At 38.1% G+C, this 22868-nt stretch overlaps 1 pseudogene; it reads right to left on the bottom strand.

The window, feature by feature from the left end:
* Positions 1-8140: 8140 nt before the first annotated feature.
* On the bottom strand, positions 8141-8622 carry LOC128113922 (cytochrome c oxidase subunit 5A, mitochondrial-like; annotated as a pseudogene).
* Positions 8623-22868: the final 14246 nt, after the last annotated feature.

The raw sequence follows: 22868 nt of genomic DNA, 5'->3' as shown, positions 1-22868 counted from the left end.
ATAATATAGTATAATATAAAGATAAAATGAAAACTTACATGGTGGATTATAAAAAGTAAACAAAAAGAAGGGAAAAGCCCAGCAAAAGGTATAGCAGGCTATTGAATTACAGTTATGCCATCTCACTGAAGTATTCCTAAGAATACTCTAAGTGCTAAAACTATCTGGGGTATAACTGGCCTCTGATCTCTTAGAGAAGCCACAAATTACTGAAGCACACATGTCCCTAGATCGGCCCTAAATTCCTGTACAATGTGACCCCGAGCTAAGGTTAACTGCCTAAACATTTAACTGTTATCTCTTTGCTTCTGTGAGCAATGCCTTCTTTGCTTTAGATGTCCACAGCTGACTTTCTGTATAAGGCAAAAATGAATTTTTGGCCTTAAAAACTTAACCAACTGGAAGCCAAGACTTTTTCCACTAATCTGCTTGAGACAGTCCTACTGATGATAAATAAATACTTCATTCAACTTATTTAGGCCTATTAGGGGTTTTAAGCCTTCAGGTACCCAATAACAAAGGTACAAGAGGCAAATATAGACACAGAGATCCACTCATCTTCATACTCAGGATTCACTCATGTTTTAGGGAGACAGAAGTTAAATTATTTTTCTCTTCCAGGAAGAAAATGCTTTGCCCTACTAATCCTCAATACACTAAATGGAGCTCTACTGCTTATGAATGACTGTTCACTTAGTTGCATGGAGTTTGGGAACATACACGTTTGAGTGGTTTATTAAACCAACTGTGTGATGTTTTTATTTGTGAATTAATTAGAATAAAGTTTTTTTTTTAAAGCCTCCAATTAAGCCCAGACATCCTTGAGAGCTAACACAGTATTATTCTCTCTGAGAAAGGAACCTTAACATCATTTAAGAGATAGGCTGAAATTATTGCATAGATATAATCCATTTCCTGTGCTAAACTGAGGGATCTATTTCCAAAAGTTGTTCATCAGAAGGAATTAGTGTCTTGGCAGGAGTTTCTGCCACACCCTCCAGTAGAACTTTCAGGCAGAGCTGAGGAACCAGAGCTATCTGATGGCATCTCTTGTTTCAGAAACAAAGACACTTCCTGCTTCTAGCCAAGGACAATAATGGCACTCTGTACTCTGGTCTCTTTCCCCTAAACTGTCTAGGAGTTTTCTATCTCCTTTCTTCATCAACTATAGTAAAGGAGAATGTGGAAATAACATAATCAGTTCCTATTATAACAATTACAACAAGAGAAATAGCAGGGCCACAATAACTCACTATCCAGGAGGAAACAATAGTAATTTCTGGCTAGGGATATCAAAAATAGAACCAAGCCCCATAGAATATGCTCACACCCGCGTGCATATAGGCAACACTGATTAGACTCCATATATAAATCCCACTTCTCCACTCCAACTTCTCCTAAGCACCAACAACACATCTCCCTCCCAACATCTCTCTCTCTCTCTCTCTCTCTCTCTCTCTCTCTCTCTCTCTCTCTCTCTCACACACACACACACACACACACACACATATTTTAAAGTTTAAAAGAATGAAAAATGTTTTTAAAATACTTTTCACTTTTCACATAGTAAATGACATATAAATTGAAATAAATGTAGGACTGCTTTGCAAATGTAGTTTATTAATGCTAGCAATATTTTCAATACACTGAGTAGTGAAGATGCTTCAGGTAGCTTTTTCTGAATGAAAATTAATGCATAATTACTATCAGCAATCATATTTAAGTTTACTGTCATAGTTCATTAACATAATCCATTTGCCACATCAGCATTTATATTATATTTAAATACAAGGATAGGTAGTATACTATAAACTATTTGGAACATTACTTGAGAAATTAAATGGTGAAATTCAGAAGTTTTGTTTTAAAAATGCATTCTTACAAATGTAACCTGACAGCATGTACAGCATGATGATAGTATCATCAGGTAATGAAATCAGGAAGAAGAAAGCCTAGAACAAAAGAGTTTTTGTTTTTCTACTTCTATTATTAAGTTATTATTTATACTTTCCATTCTAACAATGACATTACTACTTTACCATAAAACATTTATAAAGAAATATCTAGGAAAACACTGATAGAAAATAAAATTCCAAAGACCCATTTTATTTTTGTCTTAACATTAAAAATAATTAGTCGATTTATCTTTTAATTTTCAAATAATATCTAGAGATATACCTGTATACACATACACACACACACACACACACACACACACACACACACACACACACACGCACACACATACTCTGAGAGAAAGAGAGAGAGATCTGTGTGTGAATGACAAATTTGGATGAAGAGAAAAGTTACAGAATATATTCTGTTTTATAACATTTTAAGAATTAATAATTTAGCCAGATGGCAGTGGCACACCTTTAATCCCGCACTCAGCACTCAGGAGGCAGAGCCAGGCAGATCTCTGTGAGTTCGAGACCAGCCTAGTCTACAGAGCGAGATTCAGGACAGGCACCAAAACTACATGGAGAAACCCTGTCTCGAAAAAAAAAAAAAAATGTTAATAATTTGTTAACAAGAACTGAAGAAAATTTCTTTTTAAAACTTTGAGTGAGTGTGAATGTTGTGTATGTGTGTATGTATGTGTGTGTATGACAGCATGTATGAAGCACCACAGCAAATGTATGAAGGTCAGAGAACAATTTCAGGTGGCAGTTTGTAGACAATTGTAGATGAATTTCTAAACAGTCTTATTAAATAAGAAACACAGAGCCAAATACAGAGTTAAAAGCCCAAGAGATGAGAGCACTAGCGAAGAGCCAAGACCACCTTTAGCTTACCACTTGCTGCTGTCACTTGCTCTGAGAGAGTTTCTTCCTGTCTGACTTGTCTTTTTATTGCCTCTGTTCTGCCTTCTCATTGGCTCTAAAACCAACCACATGACTGTACATGAATGGTCTTGTTAAATAAGAAACACAGAGCCAATGCAGAGATGAAAGCCTAAGAGGTCAGAGCTAAAAACCTTACCCTTCACTGCTGCTGTTGTCCTCTTCAGCAAGAGACCTACATCCTGTGTATCTGTCTTTATATAGACTTTTTGTTCTGCCTTCTCATTGGTTGTAAACCAAACCACATGACCTCCTCGTCATTGCCCATCTATACAGACCTTCAGGTCTTCTATGGTTGGTATTGAGATTAAAGGCCTAGCTCTGCCTCCTGAGTGCTGGGATTAAAGGTGTGCACCACCACCGCCCAGTTCCTGCTTGCTATTAGCTCTGACCCCCAGGCAACTTTATTTATTAACATACAAATAAAATCACATTTCAGTACAATTAAAATATCACCATACATGACCTCCTCGTCACTGCCTGTCTATACAGACCTCCAGGTCTCTATGGTTGGTACTGGGATTAAAGACATGTGTCACCACGCTTGGCTGTGTCCTTGACCACACAGAGAACAGAGACTCTGCCTGCGTTGTGATCGGGATTAAGGGCGTGGGCTACCATTACCTGACTTCTATTCCTGGCTCGCTAATGACCTCTGATCTCCAGGCAAACTTTATTTACTAACATACAAATTAAATCACATTTCAGCACAATTAAAATATCACCACAGCAGTTTTCATCCCCCACCTTGTTTGACACAAGGTCCCTTTGTTGTTGTCCTCTGCATATGTGAACTGGCCTTCAGGCTTCCAGAGACCTCCCATCTCTCAATAGCTAGCAGCAATGGGATTTCAGATGAGTGCTCCTTGTCCAGCCGCACACGATTCTGGGGATCTGAACTCCTGTTGTCTTGACTGCACAAGCAAAGGCTTTCCTCATTGATTGAGCCTTCTGTCTAAGCTCAAGCATAGTCTTTAACCCTCCCAGCCATCTTGGCCTCTCCTCCTTCTAATAGTAGTTTTGCACCAATCTGGAATGACACTCTTGTCTAATTTCACGCACTCTGTCTTGCTCCTCCAGTTTACGCTTGAATGCCTCCATCTCCACAATTTCTGTGGTTTACAGACTGGACAGGGGATGCACTGACAGGAGTTTTAGGAAACAGCTTATTTTTATCCCAAGTCAAGCCACAAAGGATTTAAGGAGCCTTTAAAAACAAAATAAGTATCAGTGCCAAAGAAAACATGAATCAGAAAAGAAGGAGCAGATTTAAGGCGCAAAGTGGTTGCTAAAACTGAGGCATGACTTCTTTTTTTTTAATTTTATTTTATAATTTAATTTAATTTTACATATCAGCCATGGATTCCCTTGTCCTCCCCCCTCTCCCCTACCCCCCCCCACTGCCTTCCCCCCAGCCCACCCCCCATTCCCATCTCCTCCAGGGCAAAGACTCCCCTGGGGATTGAGTTCAACCTGGTGGATTCAGTTCAGACAGGTCTAGTCACCTCCTCCCAGGCTGAGCTAAGTGTCCTTGCATAAGCCCCAGGTTACAAACAGCCAGCTCATACACTGAAGACAGGTCCCGGTCCCACTGCCTGGAAGCAACCTATATGCCCTTCAACTGAAGAATGGATAAACAAAATGTGGTACATATACACAATGGAATACTACTCAGCAGAGAAAAACAATGATATAATGAGGTTTGCAGGCAAATGGATGGATCTAGAAAAAAGCATCCTAAGTGAGGTAACCCAGACTCAGAAAGACAAACATGGTATGTTCTCACTCATAGGAGGATACTAGATGTAAAACAAAGATGACTAGACTGCTACTCACAACTCCAGGGAGGCTACCTAGAAAACAGGATGCCAAGAAAGACACAGGGATCGCCCAATGACAGAGAAATGGATGAGATCTACATGAGGCATGATTTCTTATGGGATACTTCTAGACTCAGAACAAAGAAGGATACTTTGTTAGGTGTGAGGTCTTATTATTTATGAAAAATTGTGCCAGGATTTTAAGAGAAGTAGACCTCCTTCCAGAATACATTTCTTTAGGTATACTGGAAACATAAGTTTTGCTTAGAACTTTAATTTGTGATCAGAAAGAAAAGTCTTTTTGTGTACACTAAGTTTCACCATATCAGATCAACAATTTGCCATCCCATTTAGAGGCAGGGCATAGCTTGGTTTATATTCTACATTTCCAAGGCAGTTTTTTTTATTTTATATTTTCCTTTAACCCTGCTTAGAGCCAGGTTAATTCATAAAGCTCAGAGTTGTACCTGGAAACCCATGTTAAGAGATGAGTTCCACTGGAGAGGCATGCCATGAAGCTTGGAGTACAGACAAAACAGAAGAAACTGGAAACTAGATAGGGTCTGAACAGATGAGAATTACTAAATACTTTGTGAATTAAAATAGGTAAAAATGTCACTTTTACCTTGTAAGAGCCTAAGGGGAAGCCTACATCAGCACAGATGAAAAGTATGCTAATTCAACTGCATACATGGATTGATTCAATGGCTAGAATTAATTTTTGTGACAATTACCTATTATAATAACTTTAACCAGAAATTTATGGCATAATCTTTAATACAGATAACTGTATATTAACTGTTCTTCTTCATCAAGACATTTAGGAAATGGAAGTGAAGAACTCAATGTTCCAGACACTGGTGACTTTCCAGAAGCTTCCTTCCTAGTCCCTCTTATTTTACCTATTTTAGGTTTTGCAACAGAGGTATGAATCTTTGGAAAATTTTCCACATTATTAATCGCCTCTAACACTTAATGAAGAAATTTAAACAGTGCCCACTAGTGCCCAACAAATTTATCTTCACCGAATACAAGGGTTTAGAAGTCCACAATTTAGATCTAGGTAGATGATTTTGAAAAAGGAAAAAAGCCGAGGTCTGAACTCAGTGTGGAAAGGAAACAGATTGGTCCCCTGCCAGCAAGTTCCCACCCTCATCTGATTGTGACTACAGCTTTCTGTGTCCCCTAAAATTTTGAGGAATTTATGTCAAAACAATTGAAAAGGACTATTACCATGGTCATTGAGAACAACCACCAACTGTGCAGAAGAGGTATTCTGTTAAGTCGGTGTTTGCCAATAGGAAACTAAACAAGAAGCTTTGCATCTATAAGTGAATGACTAGAAACAAAAATTATATCATTCTATTGAAAGCTAATCATTGTTTAGGGATCACAGGACATGGCTAATACATTGTAGATCAGAGAGTAAACTAAATTTATTAAAAATCACATACTGGGGCTGTAGAAATAGCTCAGCAGTTAAGAGTACTGGCTGCTTTTCAGAGGTCCTGAGTTCAATTTCCAGAAACCACATTGTCACTCACAATCATCCATAATGAGATCTGGTGCCCTCTTCTGGCCTGCAGGCATATATGCAGGCAGAACACTATACGTGATAAATAAATAAAATCTTTTAAACTGGGTGACAGTGGCGCATGCTTTTAATCCCAGCACTCGGGAGGTAGAGGCAGGTGGATCTCTGTGAGTTTGAGGCCAGCCTGGTCTACAAAGTGAGTTCTGGGACAGGCTCCAAAACTACACAAAGAAACTCTGTCTTGAAAAAAAAAATATGCAGTTTGTAACTTTCATTTTCTTTTTGCATCACTTACTGTTATACAAGGACAACAAGGGTCTTGATTAAAATTTTTCTCTGCACAAGTTCAGAATCTTAAGTTTAATGAAATTTAAGGAAGGTTCCTGGTGATCTCCTGTGGGAATAGGTTTAATATTTAACTTCTTGTGGCTCTTTGTCAGAAGGGGAATAGATTCTCTCTATTTTTCTAGTAATTTTCACATGTGTGTCAAGTAGATCATGAAGGCAAGGTCTTTGTTGAATACTTATGACTTGTCTGGACTAAGGAAAGGGGAATGTCCTGGAGGTGAGTTGTCATAAGATGGTCACCATGTTGAGGAAGCTGTCACTAGGCAGATTCTACTTTATTTCCTAGTTTTTATAGAGCAACAGACAACTGTGGGCATGAAGTACTTGGCTCTTCTGCCTAGCAACCTTGTTGCCTATCATGTAGCTCCCCCGACTCCCACATGGATCTTGTTGTTGTTCTCTAAGCAAGTAATGGACCATCTACATCTTGTGGTGGAAAGACAACGTGGCAAGGGCCCCTGAAGTTACAGTGATCGTTCTTGTGGCTCTGGGCAGCTGCAATGTGGATGCTAACAGCTACTTCATGGATAGATGTTCTACATTCTTTTTTTTTCAATCGCATTTCCTCTTGAGGGTTGCAAGAATATATTATAGAGATTCCGCTGTGTATTAAAGTTGAACTTTGACCGGCCAAGGGTCTGTCAGAAGGCAAAGCCATTTATTACAAATATTTGGTGTTACCCAGCCTTCAATATTCCAGCTGTGAATATTCAATATTCTGCTATGAAATCCTTGCATGCCCAGACCAATTGGTAAACAATTCAGCTCCCCAGACCGGCTGTACCTACTAAGTTACTAACTGCCCCGCTGAGCTTAGGAGACCAGCTGGCAGGAGACACTTAGCTTTGTTTCCTGTGCTAATGAAGCTCAGACCACCTCCTTACCTTGAGGAGGCCTAGTGGTTCTCCAGAGCACTTGGATTGAGAACAAAAGAGGTTTTTACATGTCAAGGTGAGAGGTAAAACAACATTCCTGAGGAGGCGGGGAACAAGGTACCCAGGGAAAGAAAAGGCAGGTATTTTCTGTAGACAAAGACTGAACAGCATGGCGAGAGAGAAGAGAGGATGACAGAGGTTCCATAGAGGGTAGGCAGATCTCGAGTAGTTTTCTGAGTACCAGGAGTAGAGAGCAGCAGAGATGGAGAAAGAGGATACAGAGGACGAAGATGAAGCTGAAAGCATAGGAGTTAGCTGGACTATGAGCTGGGGAGCTGGACGGAACTGCAGTTATGGAGACAGGATTTCATCCCAGAGAAATAAAGTAGATGGATTTAGAGCTTGGTGTGTCTAGAGTTGTTCCTGCCTTGAAAGCCTGGTGGAACTATAGCTGAATTGATGTAATTTTGTCTTAGAGGAATAAAGTTAATGGACATAAGAACATAGTGTATGCAGATTTTTTTCCTTGATATCCCATGCCGGACATAGCAAAGCCCCCTTGGACCCTGGGGAATCAATAATTTCCTTTTTATTGAAGTCCAAGTTACTATTAAATGGTTTGATACTCAAAGGAAATTTTTCTCAAATAAATTATTTCCAGGTGACTGTTTCATCAAGTAGCAATAACAGTGAGTCTTGATGAAGCCAATCGAGGAGAGTTTACATTTTATCAAGGCCCACTTCATCTGGTTTGGAGATTTCTAGTTCATTTAAAGTTGGTCTAAGTTCCTGGATGGTATTGGGGTAGATTTGCTTATGAGGTCCTGCTTTGTCCTTAACAACATCCAAGATGTAAACAGCACTAGCAAAATTATTTAGTCATCTACATGATCACAAATCAGCATCAATGATTTTGGGTTCAGGAATCAGATCATGGCCAACAAGTGTTCTCCCAGGCATCAATGTCTGGTTGGTTGAAGTATGTCACCAGCGAGCATCAAACTCTCTTGTATCTCATGTGACCCCTGAGAATAGCAGTGGATGGGCTGGACAGCAATGGGGCTGGAGGCTGAGACTGGGTGCTGGAAGCCTCCAGCAGCTGTGGCTGAGGTACAGCAAGGGAGGGCAGCACAGGCATGAAGGTGACCTGCAGAGCATTGACTGGGGCTGAAGAGAAGCCTGTGCAAATAGATGTTCTGCATTCTTGAAGAGTTACCCTGGCTCCTCTTTCATTCCTTTCTTTGTGTTTTCCTTTTTTCTTTCTTCCTCCACAGCTTTCCTCTTCTATCCATGTCCTTACTTCTGCATCTTTTTCTTCCTCCTCCTTTGCCCATACCTAGTTCTCTCACCTGTGTTACAAAGGTTGTTTTAGATAGTGTTGCTATTGCTATGGTAAAATACAATGACAAAGGCAACTTGGAGAGGAAAGGGTTTATTTGATCTTATAGTTCCACAGCACAGAAGGAAGTCAGAGCAGGAACTTAAAGGCAGGAAATGAAGCAGAAACCATGGAGGAGTGCTGCTTGCTGGCTTATTCCACATAGCCTGCTACACCTGATTTTTTTTTCTTTCAAGACAGGGTTTCTCTGTGTAGTTTTGGTGCCTGTCCTGGATCTTGCTCTGTAGACCAGGTTGGCCTTGAACTCACAGAGATCTGCCTGGCTCTGCCTCCTGAGTCCTAGGATTAAGGGGGTGAGCCACCACTGCCTGGCTACACCTGCTTTCTTAAACAACTCAGGACCACCTGTCCAGGATTGATGCCACCCAAAATGGGCTGACCCCTTCTATATCAATCACCTATTAAGAAAATACCCTACAGGCTTGGCTACAGGCCACTGCTTTGGAGGCAAGTTTTTTTAAATTGTGGTTCCCTCTTCTCAGATAACTCTAGCTTGCGTCAAGTTGACAGAAACAAAACTAACAATAATCAAGACACAAGCTCACAGACTTAGTAGCTTTAATACATGTGCAACCTATAGTAATCACTATCACCATAATGAGGCACCCTCCAAATTCTTTTATCTTAACACATTTTAGTCACATCCACTTTCTAAATATAATCCCAAGTAGCCCCTGAACTGCTATTTCATGCATGAAATTTTCTCTTTTTAGAATCCCATGGGTGTTCTGGAAACACATTTCTATTGGCGTATATTAATTGTACATAGTATCAGGTTTCTTAAAGGCATCTTCATGGAGGTATGTAATTCACTTTGACCATGCTCCCCCATTACTACATTTTATGTTTCTTTGTTTCCAATTATGAAAACAGGTGTCTGGAGGATTACCTGCCTACAAAACAGTTTTTGCTGAGGAGTAATTCCTAGATTCAGAATTATTTATTCAGAAAACATGCTTTTCAATAATTCCAAACATGTTCATCATTACTTTGCAAGAATGTGTCTCAACCTTTGCTCTGCCTTTAGCATTCAAGGCTGTCCTCCACACAGATGCTTTGTTATCCTTGGCTGAAAATATGACAGATAAAAATGATGTTATTTGCTTAGTATTTTTCATTTTCTGTTTGCTGGACCTTTTCCTAAATACAGTAGTTGTCCTGCCCATTTTTCTTTTTTAATTATCTTTGTTGTATGTCTATGTCTATGTGTGTATAGTGTATGTGATACATGTGAGGAGAGCACTTTGCCACAGTGTGCTGTAGAAGTCAAAGGACAACTTGATAGAGTTGGAGCTCTCTTTCCACCTTTATGTAGTTTTGGGGGACCAAATTTAGGGTATCAACCTTGTGCCCTCAGGATTCTTTACCTGCTGAGGTATATCACTGGCTCCATTTTTCTATGAACCTATCCCTTATTTTGTAAGATAGTAGTATCATTTTACCTTTTGACTTGGAATGATTCCTTCAAATGTGACTAAACACGGACCTGTTTTATTTGTAACAAAATACCTTTCAGCTTGCCTTTCTTTGCTGAATTTTTAAAAATAGATTGAATTGGGAAACCAAAGGTTGATAATCAGGTGGGAAGAACCACTCAGCAGGTAAAGGTGTTTGCTACAAACACTGACAAAGTGAGTCTGGCCCCTGGGACCCACATTTAGGAAGCAGAGATCTGACTCTAGAACATTGTCCTCCAATCTCCACACATGCTCTGTGGTACACACACACACACACACACACACACACACACACACCAAAAAAAAAAAAAAAAAAATAGAAAGTTGATTAGCACATTCCCTTCACTTGTTTTAGTCCTTGTCCAATTCGGTTTTTCGATGTATATTTTGGTTTTATTTTGAGGAGAAGGTTTCACACTATAGCCCAGGCTGGTTCAAACTAAATATCTTCCTGCCTTCACCAGTGCTGGGATTGTAGGAACGGGTCACCATGTCTGGCTGGAGGATGCACATTAGGCCGTGGGTTGAAGTACATAGTGCTCAAACTCCTGAAATTGACCTTCTACTGCATTTCAATTTCTAGACCCAGAGAGTGCAGACCCACAGCTTCTGATAGCTGCTGTTAGCAGTCTTCGGTGTCTTGCTTTTATTTTTTCCTGGAAAAACTTCTTGGTTTCTGTTGTCTTTTATTCTCAGACATGCTGTGTACTCAAACCCACATGATGGATCATGATTGACTCAAAACAGTCATGACTGACGTATTAAAGGTAGCTATGTAACCAGTTAGGGTTGCCAGGCTTAGTATACAGCGTAATATATGGATAATTTTCATGTTCCAAATATTGTACTAGGTCTAATTAAAGGATGATTCATAATTTATCTAAAATTCCAACTTAATTGAGTGGCTTTTGCTTCTGTTTTCAAACTCTGATGCAAACTTAGACATAATTCTTATCAGTCAAGCAGAGTAGTATGGCTTCTTGTATAATCTGAATGCAATGTTAATACTTACATTTTTTGGTCACAGATTGTTCTTCCTTCTATATCCGGAGCATGCTATTTATAAAGATAAGAGATGCATTTATTCAGTTTTCCTCTCTGCATTTCTTACACCATCTTCCTGCTCAAGATGCAGTGATTTATTTACTATTCTACTCCCAAGCCTACCTCCCAATTACATTACAGGCCAGAGCAAAATGTAGAAATTTACTAACATGCCCTTTCAATCTTCAAAAAGGAGCACCACACCAGAGATGATGACGTAGTGTGGGGTCACGGGTTTGAGTCCACAGAGTTTATCGTGCATCTTCTTTCACTCATCATTAACTTAGCTCTTTGACATGAACTAATGCGCACATGGCTGTTTCTAATTCTCTCAGTCTATTATATTTGACTTTACAGGCAACAAAAGTCTTTCCTAGATTCTGGGGGAGAAAAAGGTATCGGTCATGAATTTTGACATGTCTCCATCACCTTCTTCTACCAGTGTCCTCCACACTCTTCCTGGAGTTTACAGGAGCGGAGGGAAGATGTGATTTAATATTACAACCATGTCCTAGAAAGATATGACACAGCTGTTTTCTACTTGTTTGGTGGCCAGAAATCAGCATGTTTCTTCATGCTATAAGCTTCATGTCTTAGTGTGTGTGGAAAGAGGAACTGGAAATACTTAACTAAGCATAGATACAGGGTAACTCACTTCAGTCTGAATCAGTGCATTGCTTAAAAACAAAAATTAGACCATCGATTCCATAAACATTTTAAGTATTGCATTAAAAATATATTTCCAATTTATTTAGATCTCTACCAGTGATTTATTTTCCTCATGTTGCTATAATGAAATATTCTATTCTGTGTCTAAAAAATATGAAAATTATACTTGACAAAGACTTATATCCTGGAAATTCCCAAGATTAAGGCATCATCTGATTTAATATCAGCTGAAGGCCTCTTCTCAGACATGGCTCTTCCTACTTGTGTCTTGACAGAACAGGGGTAAAGAGTCTCTCAGTGATCTTTTCTAATAGCTTTGGCCCCATCCACAAGACCTGTGACCTCCTAAATGCCTCATTCCCTATCACCATCAACTCTACTTGAGGATGTCACACAGTAACATAATAATTCTGATAATATCAACTACAATTGCCCTAAAATCAATGAAGAAAATTATTTTATAATTGAGATATATCAATGGCAAATCAAACTATTGATGTTTTATATCAGGTTGGTTTTCTGAATAATTGATTTGTAAGGAAATGAATGCATCATAGATTTGTTTATTTTAAAGTTATATTTATGTTTTCAAGGACTACTCTATGAAAATACATTTTCTAAAAATTTTATCAGTTTTATCCACAGCATAAAAACACAACCTAATGTAGTGGACTGAATAATGACCTTCCAAGGTGCCCAGGACCTATGAACTTTATCTTAGTAATAGGGTGAGAATAGGGTAGTGAGATATGGTACTGTTCTGGATAATGTGATAGACCTGATGCAATCACAGATCCTCCTCCAAGAGTCATATGGAAAGGAATTGATGTGAATATACAAGCAAATACAAATCTGAGATGTGTTTTATTATATTTTCTGTTGCTGTGACAAAACACTATAGTCAAAAGGAACTTGGGGAAGGAAAGGGTTTATGACAGCTTACAACTCCAATGTTATAGTTCCTCATTGAGGGAAGACAGGGAAGAAACTCAAGTAGGAGCAGAGGCAAGAACCATGGTGAAATGCTACTTACTGGCTTGCTGCCATGGTTTCTCAGTTTGATCTTAGACCATTCAGGACCACCTGCTCAGGGTTGTCACCACTTGCAATATGGTAGGTATTCCCACAGCAATCATTAATTAAGGAAATGTCCCACAGACTTTTCCACAAACAATCTAATAGAGATAACTCCTCAACTGGGGTTCTTCTTAGCAAATGTCTAGAGCCATCTAGCATATGTCAGTTTAACAAAAAACAAAAACAAAACTTAACCACCACCAACAAAACAAAACAAACAAGAAAACCAACCACAGTGATGGCTTTGAAGATGGAGAAAGGGATCATGGACCAAGGAATACAAAGAATGTAACTCTGAAAATGGACAAGATCCTTCTCATAAAAAATCAGAAGGAATAAATAGGAACCATGCTGACAGCACAGTGTTACATCTAAAAACCCTATCTCAGACATCTCACTATTATCACTATTTGAGAATAGACTTGTGGTGTGTTAAGACATTAAGGTTGTGATAATTTATTGAAATATGCACAAGAAACTAAATTATTAGATGAAACTTCTTTTTCTATTCTAGTAGAACTATTCAGGCCCAAGAACAAATGGGTGCTCATGACAGAAAGCCTGTGTGGTAGTGCCAAACCACTGGGGGAAACACAGAGAAGACGTAAGAATGGGAATTAGTGCTAGATATTTATTTAGCAAACACTGTAGAACTTGAAGGCAATAAAGATCAATGGTAGTAGGCTAAAGGGAAGCATTATTAGGAAAATAATACGGTATACTAGTGACAAGAAAGCTTTAAGAAAATGATTTTTTTTATTCCATGTTAAGCATCCTATCACTCTTTAGCATCATGTTCTTGTTTTTTCATTTTTATTTTATTGGAAATTCATATTTTGATTATAGTTTCCCCTCTCTGTAATCCTCCCAGTTCCTCTCCACCTCTTCTCCCATCTGGATCCATACCCTTTCTGTCTTCCATCTGGATCCATACCTTTTCTGTCTCTCCTTAGAAAGCAAACAGGACGCCCGGCGGTGGTGGCGCACGCCTTTAATCCCAGCACTTGGGAGGCAGAGGCAGGCGGATCTCTGTGAGTTCGAGGCTAGCCTAGACTACAGAGTGAATTCCAGGAAAGGCACAAAGCTACACAGAGAAACCCTGTCTAAGGGAAAGGAAAAGAAAAGCAAACAAATTGGGATAGGGCAAAAAAGCAATCAGAAGAACAAAAACAAAGGAAAAGCACAAGAAACACACAAAGATGCAGACACACACACACACACAGGACTCCCATAAAACATAAAACTGGAAGCCATAATATATACCCAAAGGACCTGTAATAACAAAAGAATTACTTGACAACATTATGAGACCAAAAAACCTCCAAAAGGTAATGATATTTTGTTTGTTCCATTTTTGCCATCTACTATTGGGCATGAGGCCTACCCTTAAGAGGAGTTTCTTTCCTTTGGAGAAAACTAATTTTTCATTTGCAAATAGATATCAATTGGAGATATCATCTGGGCTAGGGATGGGGTGTGTGTCCACTTCTTTCAGCTCTAGGACTCCATCTGGTGCAGACTCATACAGGCCTTGTCCATGCTGCCACAATGTCTGTGAGTTTCGGTGTGTCAGTAGCGTTGTGTTTAGAATATCTTGTTTCCTTGGTGTCCTCCATTCCCTCCGGCTCTTACATTTTTTCCACCTCTTCTTCTGCACAGTTCTCTGAGCTCTGAGGGAAAGAATTTGGTGGAGACATCACATTTAAAGCCATGTGTTCCAAGGGCTCTCACTTTCTGCATATTGCCTGGCTGTGGGTCTCTGTATTTGTTCCTATGTGCTGCAGGAGGAAGCTTCTCTGATAATGGCTGAGCAAGGTACTGATGTATGAGAACAGTAGAATGTAGTTAGGAGTCATTTCGTTTTTATGTCTCTTTAGTAGAACAGTAGTATTTGGTTTTCTCCTACATCCCTGGCCTATCTAGTCTCAGATTCTTTGTCACCCAAGTAGGGACCTGTGTAGCTTTAATCATTACCAGATGTTGGTTGTTTCCTCCTACAAGCTTTGTGCCATTATTGCATCAACATATCTTGCAGGTTGTTCACCACTGTACATCAAAGGTTTGTAGGTGAGTGGGTGTTTACTTTTTTCCTTTGGTAGCATGCAGAATACCTTCCAGTACCATGAATGCTTCACCATAGAGGTGAAGGTTCTATGTAGGTACCAGTTCTACTTCTCTGTGTTCAGTGAATTGTATAGATGTTGTGTTCAGCAATAGGACCTTACTGTTAGTTTGTGCAGAGCAACCCCTGGGTTGTTTGTTGGTTACTATGGGAACCTTATGTCCAACAACTCATTAGATGTAACCATTCCCTCCCAACATTAGAAGCTTCATTTGGTGACAAGAGAAGTCCAGTTGGGACTCTCTCTCTGCCCCCATTATTTAGTGACTTCATTTAGATTGCCTTCACATATGCACACATTTTAGGAAGTTTCTACTGTTAGCTTTTAATACTACCCCTCAAATGGCCTTTATCACGCCAAAGCTGTCCCTCACCATATTTCATCCCTCAACTTCATCTTTTCTCTCCTAGTTTTATCCCCCTTTCCAGTCTCTTCCCACCTCATACATCAATAACTATTTATTCTATATATTCTTCCTAGGGACATGCATCCCCCCCCACTAATCCCTTACTCTCTAAACTCTATGGTTACAGGGATTGTAGCTTGCCTATCAACAACTTAATACCTGACATCTACATATTAGTGAATAGATACCATATTTGTCTTTCTGTGTCAAGGTTACCTCACTCAAAATAATTTCTAATACCATCCATTTACCAGTTAATTTCATTTCTAATGGCTGGGTAATATTTCATTGTGCAAATATACAACACTTTCTTTATTCTATCCATTCGTCCATTGATGTATATCTAGGCAGTTTTCAATTGCTGGATATTATAAATAGAATTGTAATAAACATGATTGAGGAAGTATCTCTGTAGCAGGCTGGAGTCATTTGTGGTTATAACTAGATTTTGAGGTAAATCAATTCCCATTTTTCTGAGCAACCACCACAATTATTTCTAAGTGCTGCACTCCCACCAGCAATGGATGAGTGTTCCCCTTATTCTACAACCTTGCCAGCATGAGCTGTTGATTTTTTTATTGATCTTGGTCATTCTGACTTGTGCTCCTTTTTTCTTAGTGCCAATGTTCTTTATATACACAGAGAGAGATAGTCAAGAAATAGTCAAACCTTTCAGCTCAGAAAAAAGATTCTGAAGGATTATTTCCTATTTTGGATAATATATTCTTAGTCATACAAAATATTTTAGAAAATTTTCTTTCTTGACTAACATTGGGTATGCTATCCAAAATTCAAGGAGATGCTGTTCACTACTTTTACAAATACTGTACACTAGCTGTTATTTCAGAGAGAAATACTTGGATGGAAATTAGTAGTGTCCATTTTCTTTGCCAGAAAATTTTGAATCCTCTACTATTTTGTTACATTTAAGTCCAATAAAAAAGAATATATATATATATATATATATATATATATATATATATATATATATATATGAAATCTTTAAAAACAATTCTCAAAGTTTTCTTGGGATATTTCCCAAAATAGGTTATAAATAACTCTCAGATCATAACTTTTTGTCACGTAACTCAAGATCAAAAAGAAAACACCAAAATTTAATTGCAAAAGTAAAACCTACCTGCATAAAATTAAACTAAACAAAGTTAAGTGAAAAACAAAACAAAACAACAACAAAACCCAGATAAATCTTAAAGCCAAACATAGTTAGCATTGATCCTCCCATGATATTTCTGGGTGCAATATTTCACAATGTAATTTTATACTTTTATAACATTACAGTGTTGATGTGTTTTTCCCTAAAGCATAATGTATTTGTTTCTGAATTAATAGACTTACTTCTGCAGTTAAAGAATACATAAGAGAAGGTAAAATTTTTTAATATTTTATTACTTCTATTTATTGTGTGTTGCTGTGGGTACAGGAGAGTGCACACAAGCCACAGCAGATGTGAGGAGGTCTGAGGACAACTTCGTAAGGTAGCTTCCCTTTTTCTACCATGGAGTGTAGGGGGATTGCACTCAGGTTACCCCTGAGCCATCCTGCTAGTCCTACAATTTTTTACACTGTTAATGGTCATTTGACTTTTGAAAACGCCAGTAAAACTCTAATACTGCCCTAAACTTATTTTATACCAGAAATAAGATAGAAAAATCCTTGTTCTCCTGAAGAAAATAGGAACATTAGATATACTTCAGTCTAACTTTTTTTTAATTTTGTTTTTACTTAGAACCTGTACCTCTGCAGAATGTTAGATCATATTTATTATTATGATAGTTTTATGAAGCTAATATGAATGACAGACTGAGAACCCAAAACAGTACTAAACGCAAACAGAAGGATGTCTGAAGTTTTGAGGAATTTTTTGTAATAAAATTTGTTGGCATAATGAGGCTGGCCATTGAGCCTATCCCACGGGGTTGTAAAGTGGAAAGACAAACGTAATATGGAGCATTCTCATTGCTTCTCTTCAGCTTGCATTCTATGGCTTTAATTTTGAAAAGAAGCCTGACTTCCGAAAGAAAATTAAATCCAGGTATTGTTCAGCACCATTTAAGACAAAATCAAATAGTCTGACTCATTTTCAGCATCTCAGACTCATAGAAGAATAATGTTACCAGAGAATCTTGTCTCTCATTTCCTTTTGCAAATATTTCTCAAATCTATCACTTTCCTATAAATATCAGCACCTTCCTCTGTTATCTAATCAGAAGAAAATTCATGTTAAAATTGTTATGAGTTGTCTCAGTTCTGTTGTAATTCATGTTATTATCGTCATTATTGTCTCTTCAATATCTTCTTGGGCCTGCTTCCTGGTAATAGACTCCTCCCAGGTTAACACGGGTCAGGCCACCACAATTGCCTGCATTCTCTGTCAGTCTCAGACAGAGTGACCATCTGAGATTGAGGGAACAACCAGAAAGTCATTCCACCCTGGCGATTTTCATAGCACATCCCATAGCACAGGTGTCTAAGCTGTTGTTGGTATTGCGGGAAAATAAGTTGTACTTTTAATTGCCTCTGACCACATTCCCTGCCCATAGAGATAAAATCTAAGGAAATGAGTGAAAATGCAGACAGGAACAGAGGAGAGATGAAGAAAATTCTACTTTTTAAAACTTTTCTCAGGCCACATTTGAAGACCTATAAGTAGCTACACCCAGGTCTGCGATAGGGGAAATGAAATCAGAATTTATAGAAAGATATGTGCCTGAATTTAACCCTTCACAGCCTGTATTCGGAAAACAGTGATCACCTTTGGTTTCAAAGGTAACAAAAACTATTTAAGGACATATTTGTAATTTCTTTTGTGTAAAAGAAATTTGTGTATCTCTATATGCGAAAGTGCGTCTTCTACTTTATCCTAGGCTAAAATGTAGAAGTAGCAATTTTAGATCCTCAACATGCCCCAATTTTTATTCCTCAGACATTTATACCTTGAATGTAAGATGAAAGGAAAGTATTTGAACCAAGATGAGTCAGTCAAAGTATTTCAAATGCTTAGCTGAAATGACTAGCTTAGGGCTGCATTTCTAGCAAACCCAGAGTATTTGAAGAAATTTTGAGAGCAGGCAGTATTAAGACCAGTCTCCTTTGAACTGTACTACCAAAGTACACAGATGTACCGCGTGTAGAACACACAGGTAAAATAAGGAAAGTACCCCATCTGTAAAAGGGTCTGTGGACCCAGAAGCCAGTATTTGAGCCCCTGTGATTTCTATTGACAAGAAGGTGCATTCCCCAATAAGAATCACCTCATTAAACTGATTTTCTATTACTGTTCTTTTCAGTTCTGACAAACACACACAAACATGTTTCAGTAGGTTCATTTTCATATTCTTAAGGCTACTCAGATTTTCATATTTCCAGTGTTCTTAAGATTCCCAGAACCCCATTCATTTTACCAGAAAGATACTTTGTCTCAAAATCTTTAAAGCATCTAAATATATCTGTTAAGTTTATCTTTGAGTGATAAGTGAAGACATAATATTGTACATGTGATGATTTGATACATCAATACAATGTATAATGTCTAAACTGGGGAAAACATATCACCTCAAATGTTTATGAACTTTTTACATTTTGAACATATATTTTAAAGTTTTACAAATTAATGACCTAATTAGTCATCTTGAAAGGTTCTAAGATTTAGAAATTAATCTTCTAAAATTTTATTATTTTCACTTAAGTTTTTTAGTTAAAATCAGAACTATGCAATACAAATCAAATACACAATGAAAAATAGTCAATAAAACCAAAATATATATCTTAGAAAATGTTAATGAAACTAGTAACACTATAGCAAGACTGAAGAGATCTGTGCTGTTGGTGACCAATTGGTTCTCCTTAATGAGGACGTGGCTCTTAATGGGACCTGTGCTGCTGTGGTGATATATTGTATATCTCAATATATTGTGTACCCTAATAAACTTGTCTGGGGATCAAAGGACAGAGCCAGCCACTAGATTAGACATAGAGGCCAGAAAGTGATGGCACACACCCTTAATCCTATCACTTGCAGAGATCCATTTGCATCTCTGTGAGTTCAAGGCCACACTGGGAACAGAGTCAGGCAGTGGTGGCACATGCCTTTAATGCCAGGACTTGAGATCTCATGCCTTTGCTTGGAAAGAACACAAGCCTTTAATCCCAGGAAGTGACGTAGCTGGGTGGAGAATGGTATATAAGGCATGAGGAGACAGGAATTGAGCAGCTGTTCAACTGAGACCCTCAGGGGTGAAGACTCAGAGGTTTTCAGTCTGAGGATTCATGGAAACAGGATCTGCTGAGGAGTTGGTGAGGTGAGGTTGGCTGTGGCTTTTACTGCTTCTCTGATCTTTCAGCTTTCATCCCAATATCTGGCTCCAGGTTTTATTATTATTATTATTGTTAATAAGACCCTTTAGCAATTTGTGTTACATGCTACTATGAACATTTGTCTCTAATAGATCATATATTTTCTCATAATTGTAAAATGGTACTTTTTACCTCCAATTGAAGGTAAAAGCAAAAACAAACCAAAAAAAAACTTCAATTGGAAGCTGTTTCCTCATCTGCTAAGACATTCCATAACCAGACTTTGACTAGCACTCTGTCTCAAGACAGAAACAACACTGTGGAGTCATTTTTAATCCAAATCAACACCTCAAATAAGAAACTGAAGTTGCTGGCATTTTGGAGTTCTGGGGAAAATATCTATCATAGGTTTGTAAATTAGGGTGACTATTGCTATGAATTGCTAAAGTGAAAAATGGTAGAAAAAGATATGTTAATGAGAAAGTTTTTGAAAGTTTGAGATTCAAGTTGATTCCCTGACAGCATTTAAAGTAATTTTCAGCTCCTGAAATCATCAGGTAGGCAGAAGAAGACCAAGCATGGATGTTTATCATGAAAACCAGTTAATCACAGAAAGATGACATCCATATGAGGAAGGAATAGAAATTTCATTTCATTTTATATGAATAGTTGTAATTAATAAAAATGTATATTTTATTTCATTGATGTATAATTTATACGTAATAAACTGTTCATTCATATTTTATGTGTGCAATTAGAAAAGTGCAGACATGTGTCTATATTAGCAAAATTCTCTAATTCAAGGTAATGAGTATATTTATTAGATCACCAAAATTTCTGCATATTCCCTTGTATCCCTTCCTTCCTGTCTCTTGTTGGGATACAAAAATCACAGCTTTTACTATAAAGTTACTATACCAGTAAGTACTTATCTATTAATAGGGTAAATACTGAACAGTGACCATAAATAAGTATTTTTTTTCTATTTCTATTGAAACTAAGAAAGGTTTATAACAGCAAGGGAAAAGAACTAAATAGAATATTTATTAGAGCATTTTGTAATGGTTTACTTTTAATTGTCAGTGTGCTAAAACTTAGAATCACCTTGGAAGAAAGTCTTAATGATGAATTGTATGCATTGGATTGACCTGTGGGCGTATGTGTGGGGAGTTGTCTTAAATAAGGTAATCAATGTGGGAAGGACCAGCCCACTGCGGGAGGCACCATTCCCTAGACATTAGAATGAAAAAAAAAATCAAGCTGAGCACATGCAAACAAGCAGGCAGCATGCATGAATTCATTTCTATTTGCTCCTGTTGGTGAAATGTAATGTGAGAAGACATCTCAAGCTCCTGCTGTTTTGATTTCCCTGTAGTAATGGACTATAAGCTGGAATTGTGATCTAAAATGAACACCTTCTCCTGTAATTTTATTTTTTTAGGATACTTTATCACAGCAACAAAAATAAAGCTAGAACAAAATGTTATACTAGTAGCCAAGAATAGATTGCTAGGAAATAGTATGAGGAGAATGAGTTAGACAGATAGGTCCTGTAAAATTTAATTGATATGAAAAGGAAGGCATCACCTATTCCTAAGCATCAAAGGCAAGTGCCTTACTTCCATAGGTATGGCTCTGATGATGGGGAAACATTCACAGTATCACTGCATCTTGCTTATCAAGAGCCATACTGTTATGCAACAGGAGGCCAGAACAACTCACTCATAATAGTATTGTATAGTTCCTATTGATACTATACTCTGTAGTCTCTGTTAATCCCCATTCTATCCTCAACTTTATATAATGTAAAAGGGCCATCTATGTGTTATGGTGATATTTTATTTGTATTAAAATGTTATTTGTATGTTAATAAATAAAGTTGCCTGGGGGTCAGAGCTATTAGCAAGCCATAGGAAAGCAGGGCAGTGGTGGGGTACTCTTGTAATCCCAGCAGTTGGTAGGCAGAGCTGGGTAAGTCTCTGTGTGTTCAGGGATACAGCCATTATTGGATACACATGCCTTTAATCAATACCAATCATGGAAAACCTGGAGGCCTATACAGACAGGCCGTGAGGAGGCGGTCATGTGATTGGGTTTACAACCAATGAGAAGGCAGAACAGGAACTCTATATAAAGACTTTAACACAGGGGTAGCTCTGGTTAGGAGAGGTAGGACCACCGCAGGAGGAAGGGTAAGGTTTTAGCTCTTAGCTCTGACCTCTTAGCTTTCTTCTTTGTATTGGTTCTGTGTTTCTTATTTAATAAGAAGGTTGGTTACATCTACAATGTGTCATTGTTTTCTTAAGACAGGGTCTGACATTTGCGAAATGTCATGCCATATACACAGTTTATTTCACATTGTTCTGATGCTAAGTTAATTTATCCATATCATCATTGCTGGCAATTTCCAGTTAAGCTGCTCCTTGCAGAATGTATACTTCATTCTCAGAAGCAATGTCTTCTCTTGCTTGACTCCATTCCCTCTCAAAATAACTCCAATATTCTGGTAAAACTATAAGATGTGAGAGTTTCATTCCTACTCTTACTATTAGTACTAATACTAAGTGTTAGGAGTAGTTTTGTAGGTTAAAGGAGACATAAGGTATAACATAGTTTGCGAATATCTCTGAGTAGATTCAGATATTAACAATAGTGAAAGTGATATTATGAGCATAAGGACTCTCAGGGCATGGTGCATGCTCTTCAGCACAAAGCTGACTAATGAAAGTGTGAATCATTAGGTGCCAAGGAACAAAATTATTTAGGTCAATCAAATGGCATCTGTAATATCTGAGCATTTTCAGAAGTATATAAATAGGGATTGGAGTGATGACTTTTTAGTTAACAGCACTGTCTGGCTTTCCAGAAGTCACGGGTTTGATTCCCAGCACTTATATTGCAGGTTACAACTGTCTATGACTTCATTTCCAGGAAACTGATGTCTTATTCTGGCCTTTGA

Source organism: Peromyscus californicus, unplaced genomic scaffold (genome assembly GCF_007827085.1).
Source record: "Peromyscus californicus insignis strain IS unplaced genomic scaffold, ASM782708v3 Scaffold_19__1_contigs__length_69161282, whole genome shotgun sequence".
Classification (NCBI taxonomy): domain Eukaryota; kingdom Metazoa; phylum Chordata; class Mammalia; order Rodentia; family Cricetidae; genus Peromyscus; species Peromyscus californicus.
The sequence above is the reverse complement of the archived record's forward strand: the minus strand, read 5'-3'. Positions and strand labels throughout refer to the sequence as shown.